Here is a 22800-nt window from a genome sequence, read left to right as displayed (position 1 = left end):
TTCACTTTTTGCATTTTAATTATGGTGTCTTGGTGTGGACCTCTTTGGGTTCATCTTGTCTGGGATTCTCTGTGTTTCTTGCACTTGTATGTCTATTTCCTTCACCAGGTTAGGGAAGTTTTCTGTCATTATTTTTTCAAATAGGTTTTCAATTTCTTGCTCTCTCCTCCTTCTGGTACCCCCATGATGCGAATGTTGGTTTGCTTGAAGTTGTTCCAGAGGGTCCTTACACTATCCTCATTTTGGGGGATTATTTTTTCTTTTTGCTCTAATGATCTGACTGGGTGTTTTTTACTTCCTTAGATTTCAAATTGCTGATTTAATTCTCAGCTTCATCTACTTTACTGTTGATTCCCTGTAAATTATTCTTCATTTCAGTTAGTGTAGCCTTAATTTCTGACTGGTTCTTTTTTTATGGTTTCCATGTCCTTTTTTATGCTATTGAAGTTCTCATTAAGTTCATCTACTCTTCCCCTAAGTTCATTGAGCACCCTTATAACCCGTGTTTTGAACTCTTCCTTTAGTAGATTGCTTTTCTCCATTTTGTTTTAGTTCTTTTGCTGGAGTTTTGTTCTTTTCTTTCATTTGGGCCATGTTTCTTTGTCTCCCTGTATTTGTTTCTATGTCTCCTGGACTTGGTAGAGTGGCCTAATGTAGTAGGTGTCCTCTGGGGTCCAGTGGCACAGCCTCCCTGATTACCTGATCTGGGCACTCCAGTTGTGCCCCACCCACTGTGTAGGCTGTGTACACCCTCCTCTTGTACTTGAGCCTTAATTGCTGTTGGCATGTCAGTGAGAGGGATTTATCCCCAGGCTGATAGGTTGCAAGGACTGGCTGCGACCACCAACCACCGTGGAGGATCAGCTGTGCAGGAGCCCACCTTACAGAACAGGACTAACTTTAACAGAGCTCTGGTCATGCTGAGTCTAACCCTTGAGTGTGTCCCTGTGGAGGTGGTTGGGTGATGCTTCAATATGTTCTGAAGCTGTCCACTGGTTGCGCTGGCTCTGGGGCCTCCTGGGAGGTTCAGGCCAAAGTCAGTCACTGCCTGTGCTCTGTGCAGGGCCATCCAGCATGAGATACAAGGCAATCTGCAGATGGCTGATGCTAGTGCTGGGCCTGGAACCACTTAGCGAGAGGTATGAAGCATGCTGAGACCAGATGCTGCCTGTTTGCAAAGTTTTAGGAAAGTCTGAAATGTAAGCCAAGACAAGCCTTTCTTATGGAAAAAACCCTGGAAATGGGTTGGGTGGGCCCACAAGTTGGGTGGGGTGGGGGTCTCAGGGAATCATCAGAGTAGGGAAAATAGTGTTAGCCAGGTTGAAGGAGTTTCAGATGTGATGCCTGCCTTCTGGCTCTGTGGGGGAGAGCTGATTGAAGGAATAAGGGCCTCAGACAGCACTTTCGTCTGGCAGAAAGCTGTCCCTCCAGCTCTCTGAATGATGGCAGACAATTCGGTTCCTCCCTGTGTGTCCCTGCTGCCTTTTAAGCTACTGCCCAGCGCTGGAGCTCAGAGGGAGTGTCTGAGTAAGTCATGTGCGTACTCCTTTAAGAGGAACACCTGGGACTCCAGCAACCTCCATGTCACTCAGTCATGATCCCCACTGGTCTTCACAGCCAGAAGTTATGGGGCCTTCTCTTCCCAGCACTAGACTCCTGAGCTGGAGGGCCCTGGTGTGGGGTTGGAACACCCTCACTCTTCAGGGGGAACCTCTTCAGCTGAGATATCCCTCCTGATTTTTATCTGCCACACATGGGTGTGGGACCAGCATGTTCCGTATCTCTGCCCATCCTATGAATCTCCATGTGGCTTCTCTCTCTCTCTCTCTCTCTCTCTCTCTCTCTCTCTTTCTCTCTCTCTCTCTCTCTCTCTCTCTCTCGTTAATCCTCATATGAGTGGAAGGGAGGAGGAGAGACACACAGAGAGAGAAACATTGATGTGAGAGATACACTTCAATTGGTTGCCTCCCGCACCAGCCCCGACCAGGACCAGGGATCAAACCTGCAACCAAGGTCCATGCCCTTGACCAGAATCGAACTCGGGACCCTTCAGTCTGTGGACTGACACTTTATCCACTGAGCCAACTGGCTAGGTTGTGGCTTCTTCTTTAAAATATAACTTGCCTCCCTTTTTCTTACTCTTAAAAAAAATATGTTTTTACTGATTTCAGAGAGGAAGGGAGAGGGAGAGAGAGATAGACACATCAATGATGAGAGAGAATCATTGATCAGCTGCCTCCATCACGCCCCACACTGGAGCTCAAGCCCGCAACCTGGGCATGTGCCCTGACTGGGAAATGAACTGTGATCTCCTGGTTCATAGGTTGATGCTCAACCACTGAGCCATACTGGCTGGGCTCTTTTCCTTACTCTTTTTCTTTCTTTCTTTTCTTTTTTTTAATGTATTGATTTGAAAGAGAGAGGAAGAGAGGGAGCAAAAGAGAGAGGGAGAGAGATCTGTTGTTCCACTTATTCATTGGTTGCTTCTTGTATGTGCTCTGACTGGGGATCGAACCTGCAACCTGGGTATATTGGGATGATGCTCCAACTAATTGGGCTACCCAGGCAGGGCTTTTTAAAGAAAATATTAAAAGAAACAGCAAAATTCACTGGTAAATATTTATTAGGTGCTTGCTTTACATAAACACTCTGCTCCTTATTGTAAATACAGTTAAATGAACAATCCTTGCTTTGTGGCAGCATTTTTTTCTTTTATTGGGTGACACTGGTTAACAATATTACACATCCCATCATCGGTACACTGTGTTGTGTGTTCACCACCCCAAACCAAGTCTCCCTCCTTTCTCACCATTTCTCTCCACTGTACCCCCTTCCTCTCCCCTCCCACATCACCACACTGTTGTCCACATCCATGAGTTTTTTCTCTTTTTTGCTCAGTCTCTCCACTCCCCCAACCCAGTCCCCAAACCCTCCCCCCAACAACTGTCACCCTGTTCTCCATCTCTGAGTCTGTCTATTTTGCTTCTTAGTTCATTAGATTCCACAAATGAGTAAAATCATATGGTACTTGTATTTCTCTGACTGGCTTATTTTATAATTAGCACGATACTCTCCAGATCCATCCATGCTCTCAAAAAGGGTGAGATTTATTTATTTTTATTTTTAAAAATATTTTTTATTGATTTTTTTACAGAGAGGAAGGGAAAGGGATAGAGAGTTAGAAACATCGATGAGAGAGAAACATTGACCAGCTGCCTCCTGCACACCTCCTACTGGGATATGCCCGCAACCAAGGTACATACCCTTGACTGGAATCGAACCTGGGACCCTTCAGTCCTCAGGTCGATGCTCTATCCACTGAGCCAGACAGGTCAAGGCAAGATTTATTTTTTATGGCCAAGTAGTACTTCACTGTGTAAGTGCACCACATCTTTTTTATCCACTCATCTACGGATGAACACTTGGGCTGCTTCCAAATTTTGATTATTGTAAATAATGCTGTAATAAACATAGGGGTGCATATATTCTTTCAAATTAGTGTTTCGGGTTTCTTCAGATAAGTTCCCAGAAGTGGAATTGCTGGGTCATAAGGCAATTCCATTAAAAATTTTTTTTTAGGGAACTCCATTCCGCTTTCCACAGTGGCTGCACCTGTCTGCATTCCCATCAGCAGTGTACGAGGGTTCCCCTTTCCCCACATCCTTGCCAGCACTTGTCTGTTGACATATTGATGACAACCATTCTGACAGGTTGTGGTGATATCCCGTGGTTTTTTCAATTTGCATCTCCCTGATGATTAGTAATGAGGATCTTTTCATATGTCTATTGGCCACTGTGTGTCCTCTTTGGAGAAGGGTCTATTCGGGCCCTTTGCCCATTTAACCAGACGCATTAAGAAAAAAGAGAGCGTGCACAATTAAATAAAATCAGAAACTAAGAGGAGAAGTAACAACTGATTCCAAAGAAATACAAGGGATTGTAAGAAATATTACGAACAACTATATGCCAACAAATTGGACAATCTGGAAGAAATGGATAAATTGCTAGAAACATGCAATCTTCCAAAACTGAAGCAAGAGGAATTCGAGAATTTGAACAGACAGATTTCAACTAGTGAAACTGAAGCAGTAATCTAAAATCTGCCCCCAAAACTAAAGTTCTGGGCTGGATGGCTTCACAGGTGAATTTTACCAAGCATTCAAAGAGTAACTAACACCTATCCTTCTCAAACTATTCAAAAAAAATTCAAGAGGAGGGAAGACTTCCAAGCTCATTTTACAAGACCAGCATTACCCTAATTCCAAAACCAGTTGAAGACACTACAAAGAAAGAAAAGTACAGGCCAATATCCCTGATGAACACAGATGCTAAAGTCCTCAACAAAATATTAGCAAATTGGATCCAGCAATTCATTAAAAAGTTCATAACCATGATCATGTGGGATTTATTTCTGGGGACTCAAGGTTGGTATAATATCCACTTACCAATAAATATGATAAACTACATAAATAAAATGAAGGATTAAAACCACATGATCATATCAACAGATGCAGAAAAAGCATTTGATAAAATCCAGCACCCATTTTTGATAAAAACTCTCAGTAAAGTGGGAAAAGAGGAAACATACCTCAACATAATAAAGGCCATATATGACAAACCCAAAGCCAACATCATATTCAATGGGCAAAAACTAAAAATGTTTCTCTTAGTATCAGGAACAAGACAGAGATGTCTGCGTTCACCACTCTTATTCAACGTAGAACTGGAAGTTTGAGCCACAGCAATTGGACAAGAAGAAGAAATAAAAGGCACCCAAACTGGAAAAGAAGAAGTAAAACTGCCATTATTTGCAGATGACATGATATTGCATATGGAGAACCCTAAATATTTCACCAAAACTACTATAATTGACAAATAAATTCAGTAAAGTAACAGGATACAAAATAAATATTCAGAAATTAGTTGTATTTCTATACACCAATAATAAACTCTCTGAAAGGGAAACTAAGAACATAATCCAGTTTGCAATTGCTTCAAAAAGAATAAAATACCTAGGGATAAATTTAACCAAGGAGGTAAAAGACCTGTACTCAGGAAATTATAAGACAATGAAGAAAGAAATTGAAGAAGATGCAAACAAATGGAAGCATATACTGTGTTCATGGATTGGAAGAATTAACATCATTAAAATGTCCATATTACACAAAGCAATATATAGATTCAATGCAGTCACTATTAAACTACCAATGGCGTATTTCACAGATCTAGAACAAATATTCCAAAAGACCTGAATAGCAATAGTAATCTTGAGAAAGAAGAACAAATTTGGAGGATCACACACTACTGATATCAAACTATACTATGAGGCCACTGTAATCAAAACAGCCTGGTACTGGCATAAAAACAGACAATGGAACAGAATAGAGAGCCCAGAAGTAAACCCACACCTTTTAGTCACCAATATTTGACAAAGGAGGCAAAAACATACAAGGGGTAAAGATAGCCTATTCAATAAATGGTGTGGGGAAAAATTGGACAGATATGTACAAGAAAGTGAAACTAGACCACCTTCTTACAACAAACATAAGAATAAACCCAAATTGATTAAAGACAATGTTAGATTAAAAAAGCCATAAAAATCCTAGGAGAAAACATAGGCAGTAAAGTCTTGGATATTTCTTATAGCAATATATTTTTTTCTGATATATCTCCTAGGCCAGTGGTCAACAAACTCATTAGTCAACAGAGCCAAATATCAACAGTACAACGATTGAAATTTCTTTTGAGAGCCAAATTTTTTAAACTTAAACTATATAGGTAGGTACATTGTTATTAACTTAATTAGGGTACTCCTAAGCTGGCCTTTGCTAAAATCATCCTCAATCTGATTGAGGTACGTTCGCTGAGGTTGACCCCTTTCAACTCTCCCATCCACACTCGTCTTGTATGCTTGTTTTGTCTATCTCCTTTCCGAAAACCGACTTCTGCGCATGGGCTACAAAGTTTCAATTGCACTGTATGTGGTATTTTGTGGAAGAGCCACACTCAAGGGACCAAAGAGCCGCATGTGGCTCGTGAGCCACGGTTTGCCGGCCACTGTCCTAGGGCAAGGGAAACAACAGTGGGTCCTTTTAAATTGTCTAGTTGTAGAACTTCCATTCAGGTCAATTTCAGGTGTTTGTGGTATAGTTTAGTTGTAATTTTGAGGTGGTTGTGGGAGGATGCCAGTACTGCCTTTACCTATGCCACCATCTTGACTGGAAGTCTTCTTTTCTTTTTATGGCTTAAAAATACTCCACGGTATGTAGAAACTGCATTTTGCCAATTCATTCATCCGTCAATGGTCACCTGGGTTACTTCCACCTTTTAGTTACTGTGAATAATGCTGCTGTGAACATGGCTGTACAAATATTTCTTTGAGTGGCTGTTTTACTTTGCCGGGATCCAGCTCCAGCGGGCCAGGGGTTCCCAAAGGTGTGGACGGAGTTGGCAAAGAATGATTTATACGGAGACAGCGTTCAGCTAGTCTCCGTGGATCTTCCTGTGCCTGGCTGAGGCCACAGAGAATGATCCCGAGGCAAACTGAGCCTTTATTTTATAGTCAGAGGTAAACAAGGTAGTGGTTAACAAAGTTACCCTGTTCTTGTGAGTTTCACTTGTTTACACTGTTCTTGTGAGTTTCACTTGTTTTTGTTCTTGTTCTTGCTGCACTTCCCTTAGCCCATTAGCTTCCCAGGTAAGATCTAGGGAGCGTCATAAGGTCAAGCCTAATTATGCTAAGAGGACTGTGCCCTCTAAGCTGGGACTAGTTTGTGACTTTGCCAACAGGTCAGTCCGAGGCTTAACCCTATAGCTGCTCCCACATCACTTCTTTCAGGAATTTCTCCGGAAGTGGAAATGCTGGATGGTATGGTAATTCTTTGTTTAATTTTTGAGGAACCTTCATACTTTATTTCAGCGGCTGAACAATTTACATCCCACCAGTAGTGCACAGGTTTCCAATTTCTCCACATCCTCACCAACACTTGTTATTCTCTGCTTTTCTTTAGAGTAGCCATCCTAATGGGTGTGAGGTGGTATCTCGTGTTTTTTTTCTTCATTTTCTTTATTTGCATTTCTCTAATATTTGTTTTTATAGCACAACTTTATGGCACTGGTTCATTTACTAGTAATTTAGTTTGCTTTCTATATCAATAGTCACTGATGGGAGCCAGTGTTCACGGACATCAAATACTTCTTTTTAGCTATAAATTTTACACTTTTGGAGAGTTAGAAGAATATCATTACATCACTAGAACTTAAGACTTCCCTTTGGATTTTGCAGTCAGTATGCTGTATTCATGTGGATTAAATACAAGGCCATTTAAAAATGATGTTTGGTACATGTAAAATGAAAAGTAAACATCCCCCCCCACCCCGCCCAAATGAATGACTATGTAAAGCTGGAATGCCATACACCTACATTTCTTAAGTTCTGGAAAGTAATTAAAAACAAAAAAATGTCCAAATGCTGTTTTCTTATAGCCTTTTCAGGAGTCAATACAGAATATTGGTTTTTAAGGCCTCTGACCCCTCAGCACTTTGCAAGTGGCAGGGTCCAGGTACCTGAGCAGCCCCTTTATACTCAGCAGGACAGAGCAGGTTTCCTGCACTGGATTTTGCCATCTTGTTTTTATTATTTATTAGTTATAAGATGGCTACGACTGATCCTAAAGTCCTACCAATTATCTCTATATATAAAACCCTAATATGCAAATAGACCGAATGGCAGAACAACGGAACAACGGCTGCTATGATGTGCACTGACCACCAGGGGGGCACGTGTGGAACGTAGCAGGTGTCGGCTGCGGCAGGATGCTGGAGCAGGTGAGTGGGGGTGCCAGATCAAGGCGGGGCACCGGTTGCTGTCATTGGGGCGAGCCTCTGGTGGTTACTGAAATTCTTTCCACCTGTGCGCGGCGGTCCCGCCCAATGCTCACACCCACTGCTGGTGCCGGCCCCAGTTGTTCTGCGTCTTCAGTGGGTGTGAGCAGGGCCAGCCCCTCAGTATGTGGGAGTGGTGGTGGCGGGAGCAAGGCTGCTGGCAGAGAGGGAATTGGGGGCCACCGTGGGAGGGGCCAGGCAGGGGCATGGAGTATGGGCCGAGACCCGCCCCTGTGCCCACTGCAGGCTTGTGGCCCACAGTTCCTGTCAAGGTGCTCGAATTTGTGCACTGGGCCCCTAGTTGCATTAAAAGTACATGTCTGTTATAGAAAATGTAGAAATTACAGGTGAAAAGAAGAAAATACTAATAAATTTTATCTTCCCCATAACCCTGACAGCACCACTATTAACATTTTGATATATACCCATCCACTCTTTTTCTATGTATATATGTACCCACAATACAAATTTGCAAACTTTTAACATTAAAAAAATGAAAAGATACTTTTATTCTTCCAAGATGAATCCTGTGAAATTCATAAACAGCTACTTTCTAAATAAAAAAATGACAAAGATGGAAGACATCCTTTAGGGCTTGAGAGTAAGCTTCTTGTTAAAAGTATTAAACTAAGAGCTTGGGGACAATGGGTGTTTTTGAGGGTGCTGGCATTGTAACTATTTATAAATAATATAAATAACCACCAGATGAGCAACAGAACAATACGGTTGGCAATTTCTTAAGAGAATGTCTAATTTTGTCACATAAAATGTCAGCATTAGGGAATTCAGTCATTACTTAAACGTTCTCAGGAATCGCGATGTTTCATTAAACACGGAGGATCGCAAGGCAGCCGCTAGAGTTCACAGTCACATTTTCACTAGGACAGAGGGAAGGGTTATGCCTACCCCCCTTGCAAACCTAATATTTCAGCATTTCCTTTCGGTTTTTTATAAAAGTGCATTCCAATGTATTACTTAATATTTGGCTTTTTGGATATAAAATCATTTCCTTGTGGTACTGTTGCTTGGTCTTTGTTAATGTCCATTTTAATAGGTGTATAACCCACGGAGTTGATGTATTCTAGATTGCACATCCATTTCTCTATGGTGGACACTTACGTTGGGTCTCTTTCTACCACCACCCCTTTTTGTTGTTTATATGCTATGTAATGTTGCTGCGGCAAATACCTTGGTGCACAAACCACAAACCGTTTTTACTTCTGAGTTTTTTTTCCCCCCCAGATAATTTGGTCACATTTACTGAACAAGGGGTCTGAACATTTTCATAGTTCTTCTCATTAAAAACATCTTCTTGGCATGAAAAATTCCAAGCACATAAAAAAGAAAGGTCTTAGGGCCCCTCCTCACACCCTTCAGCCATGATCACCTCGTGGTCCATCTTGTTCACCCACACTCCTGCCATCCTTGGTCCCCATCATTTCCAAGCAAATCCCCGCCATCATATTCCAGTTTCGTAAATATATTCCTTTAAAAGGTAAGGACTCTTTAAACAGAGAGCCACATCGCACCGTCACACTTAAAAACCCAACCATGAAGTAGCTAGCGCCGCTTGTTCAGGTGTCCGGGAGGCTTGGATCCGCGCCCACGCAGCGTCCCTCCGGGCAGTGCGCGGCTCGGTTCAGAGCTGACCCTCCTTCCCGCTGGCAGCCCCGGCAGCGCGAGCCAGAGCGCACGGTTGTCTGCGTGGCCGCGGGGTCTGCAGGGGGAGCCCCAGGCGGGCCGGTGACCCGCGCAGCGGCCTCGGCTTCCACCCGCGCAGGCTGCGCCGCCCCGTCCCGCCCCGCCCGCCTCGCCCGCCTCGCCCCGCATCCCCACGGCGGTACTCGGAGCAGGGGAGCGGGCACCGCAGGTGAGGCGCGCGCTGCAGCCCTAGAGGAGGACCCCACAGGGCCAGGCACAGGGGATGCGGGCTGGGGGTTCGCCGCAGGGTCTCCCAGGGAAGGGGCACAAAGCATGCATGGGGCGGCAGGTGCCAGGGGGGTGGGCAAAGGGCGGGGACAGAGGCTTTAAGGGGTCCCAGGAAGGTGGCGTCCATGGGAGGGGTGTGTGTGTGTGTGTGTGTGTGTGTGTGTGTGTGTGTGTGTGATGAAACCTCCAGGGATGCGAACCCACTTAAGGACAGCAATGACGACAACTCTGTAATATTCCAGAGGCAAATACAATGATAATAATGGCGACTAGTCGTTAAGTTATGTGTGCCAGAGCTGGGCTTAGTTACCTAATTTACCTCAGAATTTTGTAAACAAGAAATGGGAAAATGCAGGGAAAGCAAATGCATTGGATACTAGTATGAACTTTAATAATGTTTGCATAGCCTTTGTCAGGGAGTTAGCATTGCCACCCCCTTGTGCAGAGGAGGAATGAAGGCCCAGAGAGGTTAAGGGATGTGCCCAGGGGCACACAGCTAGTGAAGGGTGGCCCACCTTCAAGCCCCCTCCTGTTCCTGCGGCGGGGCCAGCTGCCCGGAGCCTTGGGCTCCTCGCTGCTGAGCAGAGAGGCGGGAGAGCAGAGCTGGACAATGCTGGGGTCATTTAGCCTGGGTTTGGGATCCGGCCCCGACACTTTACAGCTGTGTGACCAGGGCCAGGCCGCTTGGCCTCTTTGATCCCCTTTCCCCATCTGTGAAGTAGATGATGGTAATATTTGCCTCGAAGACCCTGCAAGGATGAAGTGTCAGGCGTGTAGAGGGGCAAATACTGAGTTCTCTCCTCTTCAGCGGTTGCTGGGATCTGCTTACCCGGCAGTGAGGCCGCCACGCATTGGGCACCCCTGCCATTTGCTTGCTGCGTGATCTCTGCGAGGCCTGAACTCCTCTGCGAGACTAACCCTCAGGGCTGATGGAAAGAGTAGCCGGGAGCCAGGGCCTGGCGCCTGGAAGATGCTCAGTGAGACCATTTCTCTCTCTCCCCCTTTCATTACGGAATCTCCAGCCTTCCGATTTGTTCCCGGAAGACTGAGAGGAAGAGGCATGGCTGTCCGAGTCTCACCGTCAGGGCAGGGCTGGGACAGGAGTGCAGGCTCCATGCCCCTAGTTCAGGAAGTGCTCATCCTTGGAGTTCTACACCCTTGTGAGCCTGGCCATTCCAACACCAAGGTTTGAAATAAAGTCCAAATCCAGTTCAATCAGCCCGGTATCCTACAAGCTGGATAAGTTAGCGCATTTTGCATTATAGTAATGAAACTGGTATCTTTTTTGGGGGGGGGGGGGGGGGGAATGTCCCAAGTTGGTATCTGCAGCCCCATATGTAGGTGTCCATGGCACAGATCTTAAATGGAGCCGCTTTGCAGGCAGTAAAACTTCATGTCGTTGTGAATAGTTGCTTTGCGTCTGGGATGGAATGCCCAGCGCTGGAGGAACCTCCCGGTATCTTTGCAAGTTTCATAGGAAATGAAATGTTTCTCATCCGTAAGGTGAGCGACGTGTCCTGGCTCCGCGGTGACAGTCCCAGGAAACCGGACTGCTGGTCTCCCTGCTCATCCAATGCTCCTAGTTTCTCAGGAGACTGTATTGAAGGCTTGTGGTTATTTTTGCGCTTTCATTTTAGGTTCCAACAAGGTGGTCCTGCTTGCCTGATTTCCAGCCCCTGCAGCCAATGGGGGGGGGGGGGGGGGTCTAAGGGGCGGGGCCCAGGGAGAAAGCCATTGACTCCTAATCACCATGGCCCTGCTCAGCCTTTCAGGCCTTTTGGCCAATCTCCTAAATGAGACTGAGCCAAAGGACGTTTCATTCAAACCCAGGGGCTGGGTTTCCTTGGAATGGGCTCTGTCAGTAACTGTAAACTTTTCTGCAGAGTTAATGGGAGGCTGTACCAGAAGCACAGGCAGCGTCATTGTCCGGGAAACTGGAGAACTGACTGAGGCCAGTGCCCCAGGGCAGCTGACCAAAGGGCAGGGAGAAGACAGGGCCCTCGCGCTCCAGAGCCAGAGAGACCCAACCCAGGAGGCGTTGCGGGAGGCTGGAAAGACGACCTGGGGCAGGACCGGTGGGCAAGCGCGGCCGCAAAGGCTTTGAACCAGTTTGGAAGGCGCAGCTTTGGTGTCTGGAGGTTTCAGAAGTTTTGGTTTGTTTTTGTCCTGGGCAGTGAAATGAGCAGAACTGTTTGCAGAGTTGGTTGTGGCAGCCCCCTGGGGGGATAAAGAATCTATTTGCATAACAGGCTAGACAACAGCAGGGAACGCTGTGGAAGAACACGGATGCCTCTGAAATACTCTGGGAAGTTGTGCATTTGGGGTTCCCGTCAAGTTCCTGTTAAGAGGGGTGTCTGCACCTGGGGCGTAAGCATAGTGTAAGTCCCAGACTTCATCTGACCTGACCCAGGAGCAGCTCCGGAGTGGACCTCCCTCTCCACTTGACCGTGAGGACACCATATCCTCATGTTTTCCTCTTAGCCCTCTGCCCATTCCCATTCCTCCGCACCTATCCACCCTCTTTTATTTCATTTTTAAAATATATACATTTTTTTACAGTTGATAGTATTACAGATGTTTCCTATTTCCAACCCACCCATAATCCCCCTTCTCCAAGCCCCTACCCACCCACCCAGGTCTTCACCACCCTATTGCCCATGTCCATGGGCTATGCATATCAATATATATAAAAAGCCAGTGACCTGAGCGCTCTAACGACTGGAAGGACCGGTTGCTATGACGCCCACTGCAGCCAGCGAACCAGCCGAACTGGGGGTGGGGCCAGTCAGCCAATCTCCCATGGCCCCTCCCCCTGGCAGCCCGCCCCTGATGGGCCTCACCCACACCAATTGAGGGTGGGGCAGCTGGCCAACCCCCCTCAGCCCTTCCCCCTGGCTGGCCCTGCCCCTGATCGCCCCCCCCCACCCCCGTACCCCAATAGGGGGAGGGGGGGAGTCCAGCCAACCTCCTGAAGCCCCTGCCCCCAGCCATCTCCGCCCCTGATCAGCCCCCCCACCCCATTCGGGGGCAGGGCCAGCCGGCCCACCACCCACAGCTCCTCCCCACAGCTGGCCCACCCCCCAATCGGCCCCCCTACCCCAATTGGGGGCAGGGCCCGCCGGCCAATTGCTTGCAGCTCCTCCCCCCAGCTGGCCTGGCCCTGATTGGGCCCTGATGGAGGTGGGCCGGCTGGCCAACCCCCCACTGTCTTCTCCTTTTGACAGGCCCAGCCCCAATCTGCCCCAATTCATGCACTGGGCCTCTAGTAACAATATAAGTGCTTTGGTTTATGTCTTATTGTCCCCCCATTTCCACACCGAGGTATGTCAGTCTGTTCCCTGCCTCCATGCTTCAGGTCTTATTTTGTTGGTCAATTCATTTTGTTCATTAGATTCCACAAATAAATGAGATCATGTGCTATTTGTCTTTTTCAGTTTGGCTTGTTTCACTTAGCATCATAGTCTCCAGGTCCATCCAGGCTGCCCCAAAGGGTAAGAGAACCCTCCTTTTTACAGCTGCATAGCATCCCATTGTGTAAATGTCCCACAGCTTTTTTAAATCTATTCATCTACTGATGAGCTGTTTCCAGAACTTGGCTATTGTAAATAACATTGTTATGAACATAGGGGTGCATATATTCTTTCTGATTGGTGTTTTGGAGGTTTTAGGATATATTTCCAGAAGTGGGATCGCTGGGTCAAATGGAAGTTCCATTTTTAAATTTTTGAGGAAACTCCATACCATTTTCCATAGTGGCTGCACCAGTCTGCAGTGAACTAGTGATCCCTTTTCTCCACATCCTCGCCAGCACTTGCTGTTTGTTGATTTTTTGATGGTAGCCATTCTGACAGGTGTAAGGTGATATCTCATTGTGGTTTTAATTTGCATTTCTCTGATGATTAGTGGCTTTGAGCATATTTTCATATGTCTCTTCGGCATTTGTATGTTCTCTTTGGAGAAATGTCTATTCAGGTCTTCTGCCCATTTTTAAATTGGATTGTTTGCTTCCTTTTGTTGAGTTGTATGAGTTCCTTATATATTTTGGATATTAACTTCTTATCAGATGTATCATTGCCAAATATGTTCTCCCTACAGTGGGCTCCATTTTCATTTGTTGATGGTTTCTTTTCCTCTGCAGAAGCTTTTTATTTTGGTGTAGTTCCATTTGTTTATTTTCTCCTTAGTTCCCTTTGCCTGAGGAGATGTATTGGCAAAAATTCTGCTATATGAGATGTCTGAGATTTTACTGCCTATGTTTTCTTCTAAGATATTATGGTTTCATGCCTCACATTTAAATCTTTTATCCATTCTGAGTTTATTCTTGTGTATGGTATAAGTTGGTGGTCTAGTTTCATCTCTTTGCATGTGTCTGTACAGTTTTCCCAACACCATTTGTCGAGGAGACCGTCTTTACTCCACTGTATGTTCTTGCCTTCTTTGTCAAATATTAATTTACTGCACTGGTGTGGGTCAATTTCTGGGTTCTCTGTTCTGATACATTGGTCTATATGCCGTTTCTTGTGCCAGTACCAGGCTGTTTTGGTTATAATGGCTTTGTAGTATAGTTTGATATCTGGTATTGTGATCCCTCCAACTTTGTTCTTCTTTCTCAAGATTGCTGCAGCTTTTCAGGGTCTTTTATAGTTCCATATAAATTTTTGGAGTATTTGTTCTAGTTCTGTGAAGTATACTGTTGGTATTTTAATAGGGAATGTGTTAAATCTATAGATTGCTTTGGATAGTATACACATTTTAATGATGTCAATTCTTCCAATCCATGAACATGGTATACATTTCTACTTTGTATTTTTCTCTATTTATTTTTTCAATGTCCTGTCATTTTCCAAGTATAGGTCTTTTTCCTCTTTAGTTAAGTTTATTCCTTGGTATTTTATTATTTTGTTGTTGTTGTTGCAATGGTAAATGGGATTCTTTTTTATTTTCTCTTTCTGAGAGTTCATTATTGGTGTATAAAAATGCCATAGATTTCGGGATATTGATTTTGCATCCTGCTACCTTGCCTAATTCATTAAAAAAAATATATTTTATTTCAGAGAGGAACAGAGAGGGAGAGAGAGATAGAAACATCAATAATGAGAGAGAATCATTGATTGGCTGCCTCCTGCATGCCCCACAATGGGGATCAAGCCCACAATATGGGCATGTTCCCTGACCAGGAATTGAACTGCAACCTCCTGGTTCATAGGTCAACGCCCAACCACTGAGCCACACCAGCTGGGCCCTAATTCATTTATTAAGTCTAGTAGTTTCCTGGTGGAATCTTTAGGGTTTTCTATGTACAATATCATGTCACCTGCGAATAATGACCGTTTTACTTTTTCTTTTCCAATTTGGATGCCTTTTATCTATTCTTCTATGATTGCTGTGGACTTCCAGGACTATGTTGAATAAGAGTGGTGAAAGCAGATATCCTTGCCTTGTTCCTGTTCTTAGGGGAAACACTTTTAGTTTTGGCCTATTGAATATTATGTTGGCTGTAGGTTTGTCATGTATGGCCTTCATTATGTTAAGGTATTATCTCTCTGTTTGCACTTTACTGAGAGTTTTTGTCAAAAAAGGGTGCTGGATTTTGTTGAATGCTTTTTCTGCACTTATTGATATGATCATGTGATTTTAATCTTTCATTTGGTTTATGTGATGTATCATATTTGTTGATTTGCAAATATTGTACCAGTCCTGCATCCCTGGAATAAATCCCACTGGAGCATGGTGTATGATCTTTGTAATATGTTGCTAGATCTGATTTGCTAATATTTTGTTGAGAATTTAGCATCTGTGTTCATCAGGGATATTGGCCTGTGATTTTCTTTCTTTGTAGTGTCTTTATCTGGTTTTGTATTAGGATAATGCTGGCCTCATAAAAAGAGCTTGGAAGTGTTCCTTCTTCTTGAATTTTTTAGAATATTTTGAGGAGGATAGGTGCTAGTTCTTCTTTTAATGATTGGTAAAATTCACCTGTAAATCCATCCAGTCCAGGACTTTTGTTTGTTGGGAGTTTTTAAATTACTGCTTCAATTGCATCAGTTGTCATTGCTCTACTCAGGTTTTCTGATTCTTCCTGATTGAGTTTTGGAAGGTTGTATGTTTCTAGGAATTTGTCCATTTCACCCAGATTGTCCAGTTTGTTGGCATATAGTTGTTCATAGTATTTATATACAATCCTTTGTATTTCTGTGGTGTCCATTTTTATATTTCCTCTTTCATTTCTGATTTTATTTATTTGGGTTCTTTCTTTGTTTTTTGATGAGTATGGCTAGGAGTTCATCAATCTTGTTTACCTTTTCAAAGAACTAGCTCTTGGATTCATTGATCTTTTGTATTGTATTTTTTGTTCTCTGTGCATTTATTTCCACTCCGATCTTTATTATTTCTTTCCTGCTACATCCTCTGAGTTTTCTTGCTGCTCTCTTTTTAATTCATTTAGTTTTAGGGTTAGATATCTTATTAGTGCTTTTCTTGTTTTTTGAGGAAGGCCTATAGTGCTATGAACTTCACTCTCAGGACTGCTTTCCCCATGGTCCATAGGTTTTGGGTGGTTGTGTATTCATTTTCATTTGATTACAGGAAGTTTTTAATTTTTTGCTTGATCTCATTGGTAATGCTTTCATCGTTTAATAACATGCTATTTAGCCTCCATATATTTGATTGTTTTTGAGGGTTTTTTTTTATTGTAGTTGATTTCTAACATCATGCCATTGTGATTGGTATTATATAAATCTTCTTAAACCTGTACAGACTTGTTTTGTGCCCTAACATGTGGTCTATCTTTGAGAATGTTCCATGTGTGCTTGAGAAGAATGTATATTCTGTTGCTTTAGGGTAAAATGTTCTGTAAATATCAGTTAGATCCATCTGATCTAGTGTGTCATTTAAGGCCTCTGTTTCCTTGTTGATTTTTTTTTTTTTTTGGTCTGGAAGATCTATCCATTGATGTCAGTGGGCTGTTAAAGTCCACTACCATGACTGTCAATCTCTCCCTTAAAGTCCATCAAAAGTTTTATCATGGCCTTAGCTGGTTTGGCTCAGTAAATAGTGTTAGCCTGCAGATCAAAGGGTCCTGGGTTCAATTCTGGTCAAGGGCATTGTACCTCAGTTTCAGGCTTCTCTCTGGCCTGGGCCCTTGTCAAGGCTCATGTAGAAGGCAACTAATCAATGTGCTTCTCTCACATCGATATTTCTGTCTTTCCCTCTCTCTCTTCCACTCTCTCTAAAAATCAATGGAGAAATGTCCTTGGATGAGGATTAAAAAAAAAAGAGGTTTTTTTTTTTTTTTTATAAATGTACTTGGTTGCTCCTATATTGGGTGCTATATGTTTATAAGGGTTATATTTTCCTGTTGAATCATTTCCTTTAGTATTATGAAGTGGCCTTCTTTGTCTCTTGTTATGGCCTTTGTTTTGAATTCTATTTTGTCTGATATGAGTATTGCTACTCCAGCTTTTTTTTTCTTTTTTTCCATTTGTATGGAATATTTGTTTTCATTCCTTCACTCTCAATCTCTGTGTATCTTCTGAGGTGGGTCTCTTGTAGACAGCATTTATGTGGGTCATGTTTTCTTATCCATTCAGTCACCCTGTCTTTTGACTGGAGCATATAATCCATTTACATTTACGGTTATTATTGATAGGTATTTATTTATTTACATTTTTATTTTTGTTATACCTATGATCCTCTCTCTCTTTCCTTTTCTTCTTCTTCTTAAAGCAGTCCCTTTAACATTTCTTGCATTGCTGATTTGGTGGTAATGTACTCATTTAACCTTTTTAAAAATTTCACCTTCAATATTAAATAATAGTATTGCTAGTTTCAATAGTGTTGGATTTAGGCCCTGGCTTTTCATTATTTTGAGGACTTCATGCCATTTTCTTCTGGCCTGAAGTGTTTCTATTGAAAAGTCAGCTGACATTTTAATGGGAACTCCTTTGTAGGTAATTTTCTGTCTTTCTGTTGCTGCCTTTAAGATTCTTTCTTTGTCTTTAACATTTGCCATTTTAATTATGATGTGTCTAGGTATTGGTCTCTGAGGGTTCATCTTTTATTATGCTGTTGAGCATCTTTACCATCATTACTCTGAACTCTGTTTCAGATAAATTTTTTATCTCTGCTTCATTTATCTCTTCTTCTGGAGAATTCTCTTGTTCTTTCATTTGGGGGTTGCTTTTTGTCTCCTCATTTTGGCTGTCTGTTTGGGTTTGTGACTATGTATTAGATAGATCCTCTACACCTCTCAATCTCTAGTTCAGGACAGTGTCAAACACTGTCTCTGACTAATTAGATCAGGCAAAGACTCAAAGCCTTCAGAGGCTGCCTCTGCCTACAGACTGATAGGATTCTGACTTGAATTGCCCCCAGGCAATCATCCTCAGGTGTGGAGAGTTTTTTCAACTGGGTGGGATAGTTGCTTCTGCCTGGAGGCTAATTATTATTTTTAATCTCTTAAGTAGCCTCAGGGCAAGGTGTTTTCCAATAGGGTGGGTCAAGTGTCTTCCCTCCAGGCAAGGCAAATGTCTGTGGGGGAAAGATGCCCTCTGCTGTGTGAGGGAATGCTCCAGTCAAAAGACAGGGTGACTGAATGGATAAATGAGGAGACAAAAAGCAACCGAGGTTGTCTGCTTTCTGAGCTCTAACCCCCAAGTCCCCAGTCCTGGCTTCTGCTCACACAGCTCCAGTCCACTCCGCCCTCCCTCTGCCAGGGCACAAGGTGAGTGGCTCCACAGGAAAATTTGCATTGGCCTTTTAAGAGGGTGCCTGTATTTTCAGCCGTCACTGGCAGATAGCAGCAACCCTGCTCCTTTTCACAGCCAGATGTTATGTGGGTACCATTCTCAGTTCTGGTCCTCTCTGATGGGGAGTCCAGTTTTGGGATTAGATGTAAGAGTTCTCAGTGGCACCCCCTCTCAGTTGAGATATCTCTCTGGGACTTCAGTTGCTGTCTGTGGGCACCTGGCCAGCCCTTTTGTGCCTCCAGCCCTCCTACCAGTCTCTATGCCGTCTCCACTTTCAGTCCTCGGGTATCAGGGTTCTCTCCAGTGAGTCTTCTGTTGATTACTCAGGAAGTTTCTCTGTATTTTAGTTGTAATTTCAGTTTGTTCCTGGGAGCATATCCATGCAGCATCCACTTACTCTGCCGCCATTTTTAGTCTCATGGGGAAAAATGAGAAAAAAGAGGAAAAAAAATAAGAAAAATTAATAACAATAAGAATAGACAAAAATAGAATAGAACAGAATCAAAGGAAAGAGAAATTAGATATATGCAAGAAAAAAGAGATGAAAGAAAAAAAGGGAAAAACAAACAACAAAAACCAAAAATACACACACACACACACACACACCCAAAAACAAAACCACATACACACACTCAAAACCTTTGGGTCCTCTATTTGCGGAGCTCACTGGATTTTGCTCTCATGTTGAATCTGGTCTCTCGGTGTATCTATCCTGGGCTCTCCCCCCCTCATCCCCCCAAGAGGTTGAAGCCCCTGGTAGTCCAGTGGGTGGGGACTCCTTAGCCCAGAGGCTGGGCTGCCTTGAGTCTCACAACTTGATTGTCCCTGTTCTGAGCTGCACTCCCTTCCCCTTCCCCCATAGAGCTGGGCTCTGCGGGGTAGCCTGGTCTTGGCTGGGATGGTTTGGTCAAACTTGTGTTGGGGTTTCTGCCAGTAGCTTGGGGGTGGTAGGCCCCTCCCCTCCTTCTAATGCCTCAGCTCTGTCTGCTTTGCTGGCAGCTCCTCTCTGCCACCTGCAGGGGCACAGACTTCCTGCCCCCCCGGCTGCTCCCCTCACCTCAGGTCACTGCAGGTTGGGTCAGAAGCAGCTGTTTTGCCAGGAAAGAGGGGGCCTCCCTGTGTTCCAGGTGGGCAGGGCTGATCCTCCTTCCGTGAGCCACTTCCAGCCCCTTTCTGCTCACCCAAAGGAGCTCCTCCAAGAAATAGAGGGGCCCCCAGATTCAGTGTCAAGTGTGTCCTCCAGGCCCCTCCAGTGCAGGCTGGGCCTGAGCTCCACTGCTCGGCCCTTCCCGCTGGTGAGAGGAGCTTCCCAGGCTGCAGGAGGGTGGGTGCCAGCGCTGCTCTATCCAGGGACTCAGCCCAGGCTTCCCTGCTGCACCCACTCGTCTCCACAGCCAGTGCCCTCGGGCCTCCTCTCAGTCCCAGGCCTCCCGTCTCACCACGGATCCGCAGCCTCTCCAGTCTCCTCAGGTCCAGGGCAGGGGAGGCCACACCCACCTCCCAGCCTTCAGCTTAGTTCCTGCCCCCGCCCCCCCCCCCGCCCCCCCCCCCCCCCCCATCCCAGGCGCTGCAGCCGAGCAGCTGGGCTCTAGGGAGCGGTGGCAGCTCAGTGGTGGTGGTGGTGGGTCCGTGATGGTCACACAGCGGTGGCACAGGGTCCAGGCTGGGTCCGCATCGGGCGCACCGATTCTGGCTGGGTGCGTGCCAGGTGCGCAGAGGACCCGCGGGGTCTGTTGCAGGCACGGGGTCTGGGTTGTGACCTCTGGGCGCACAGGGTCGGGGTGGGGTGCACGTGGGTTGGGCCCAGGCTGCGGCGAGTCCCGGGGCTTGGCGCCCAGCCGCTGCCACTCCCCGCAGCCTCCTTCCCAGTAGGACCTAAACCCTTCACTGCGCGCAGCGGTGGCAGCGGCTCCTGGCAGCGGTGCGGGGAGGGGCCCGGCGCAGTCCCTTAGGCGCACGGTCCAGGTGTCTGTGGTGGGCGCCTCCACCCTCTTTTATTAAAAACGCAGCAGTCATTTTGTTTTAAAAATTTGTTAATGTGCCAAATTTCAAACACATGCAAAAGTGGACACAAGAACGTAGTGAAGAACCTCATGTACCCGGCACCCGCTTCCATCGTCAGCCCGCAGCCAGCGTTTTCCCGGATGCCTGCCTGCCAGCTCCTTCCTCGCTGGCACTATGTTGGCGCCACCTCGACGGCACGTTTCTTTCGTAAACAGGCAAGTTGTGGCTCGTTCAGCGTGGCGCCCGGCCGCTCCGGCTCCGCTCCGGCTCCGCTCCGGCTCCGCTCCGGCTCCGCTCCGGCTCCGCTGGTGGAGGGCGAAAGCAGCCGCGGGCCGGTCCCGTCTGGATCCCGGCCACCAGCGCGCGTGGCTTTTCCCTCCCGCAGCTGCGCGTCCGCCTGCCGCCCGGGGACGCGGCTCTGCTGCCACGGGCTGCCCCGCACCTCGGGGTGGCGGTCGCCCTCCAGCCCAGGCCCGCCCCGCCTTCTCCGGGCGCCTCCGCCCCTCCTGGGGCGGTCACTGCCCCCGCCGCTGCCCCCGCTGGTCAGCTCCGGGCGGCCGTCCTCCGATTCGGCTGCTTCTCCATCCGGCCCTGGGACGAGCTGCACCACACGGCTGCCTGTGGGCTGCCATTTCCTCTCTCTCAATGGCAAATGCACGGGCATGGCTGTGCGCCCACAGAACTGTGCTGCTGGACGCTCACATTTGAAGTTTGTCCATGAAATTTTCAGGTCTCGGGAAACATTCTTCTTTTGGTTTTTCTTAACCATCAAAAAACGTAAAAATCATTTTTAGCTCATGAGCCACACAGAACCACGCAGCTGACTGAACTGGGCCCTTGGGTCGCAGTTTGCTGACCCCTGTTGGGGAGTCACCCGGAGGACAGCACCCGGGTGGCCTGGGCGGCGGAGGCCCCCTCCCCTGTCCTTGGAGTGCGCCGCCCGCCCACCCACCGTGGGAGCCTTTCTCAGGACGCGGCCTTCAGGGCGGGGTGGGTAGGACCCCCTGGGTGGTACATGTGACTGACCCCATTGAGGCCTCTGCATAAACTGTTAAGATTTGGGGGGGGGTGGGGGGGGGTGGGGGGGCGGAGACCTACTCATCTTTGTGGCCGCCCAAGACAAGCCTGGTGAGTGAGCTCTCTCCTTTATCAAAGTGCCACCTAGAAACCCATCTGGAGAGGCCTGTCTTTTCCTTCTTTGCCCTCCGAGTATGGGGCCAGTTTGCAAACCAACACCCCTCCTTTAATAGAGAAAGACTCCTTTAAAAATATAACCACAATCCTGTTACCAAACTTAAAAATATTAACAATAATTCTTTAAAATCTTTAAATATCCAGTCAGGGCTCAAATTTCCCCAGGTGTCTCATAATTTTTGTTTTTATGATTTTCTTGAATCAGGATCCAAATAAAATCTCGAATCGGCTGATATATCTAGGTTTTTATTTTTTATTTTTAATAAGTAAGAGCGTGTCTCTCGCTCTTATGCTAATGTCCCTTCAGTGGCCCTCCAAGTAAAAGTCAAGGTGTTTAACAATGGCCTAACCTCACCTTTTTCTAGAACATTCTTTCCACACACATTCCATGATTTGAATTTTGAAGATATCAATCTGGACTAATGTTGTTATTTAATAAACCCACATATAGAGCTTTATTTGTGCCAAGCATTGTTTCAAGTGATTTACAATTTTTAAAAAATCCTCACCTGAGGACTAGTTAATTGATTTTAGAGAGAGGGGAAGAGAGAAAGAGAGAGGACAGAGAGAGGGGGGGAGGGGGATAGAAGGGGAGAGAGAGAGAAAAAGAGAGAGAGAGAGAGAGAGAGAGAGAGAAATCAGTTGCCTTCCGTACATGCCCCAACTGGGAATTAAACCTGCAACCTTTTGGTATATGGATTGAAGCTCCAAACAACTGAGCCATGCAGGCTAGGGCTAAGTCATTTACTATTTTTTTCTTTCTAATAATGGTAGCTTGCTTTTATTTATTTTAATTTAAATTCTTTATAGTTTAAAGTATTACATATGTCTCCTTCTCCCCCTGCCCCATTGACCTCTCTTCAATGGAGTAACAGGAGACATATGTAATACTCCCACCCCCAGCACATGCCTTCACCCCACCACTGTCTGTGTCCATTGGCTATGCTCATATGCATGCATACAAGTCCTTTGGTTGATCTCTTACTCCCCTCCCCTCTCATCTTCCCCTGCCTTCTCTCTGAGGTTTGACAGTCTGTTCGAT

At 45.7% G+C, this 22800-nt stretch overlaps 1 protein-coding gene across 1 annotated transcript in view; it reads left to right on the top strand.

Annotated features, from left to right (window-relative positions):
* The first annotated feature begins 9723 nt into the window (after positions 1-9723).
* The window catches only part of OTOA (otoancorin), a 123632-nt gene continuing 110555 nt past the window's right edge, over positions 9724-22800 (top strand). Inside the window, exon 1 of the mRNA XM_070413825.1 lies at positions 9724-9754. The gene's annotated coding sequence lies outside the window, so the exon portion shown is untranslated. The remainder of the gene's footprint in view (positions 9755-22800) is intronic.

Source organism: Myotis yumanensis, unplaced genomic scaffold (assembly GCF_028538775.1).
Source record: "Myotis yumanensis isolate MYYU_CA2020_CCGP unplaced genomic scaffold, mMyoYum1.0.hap1 SCAF_4, whole genome shotgun sequence".
NCBI lineage: Eukaryota > Metazoa > Chordata > Mammalia > Chiroptera > Vespertilionidae > Myotis > Myotis yumanensis.
The sequence above is the reverse complement of the archived record's forward strand: the minus strand, read 5'-3'. Positions and strand labels throughout refer to the sequence as shown.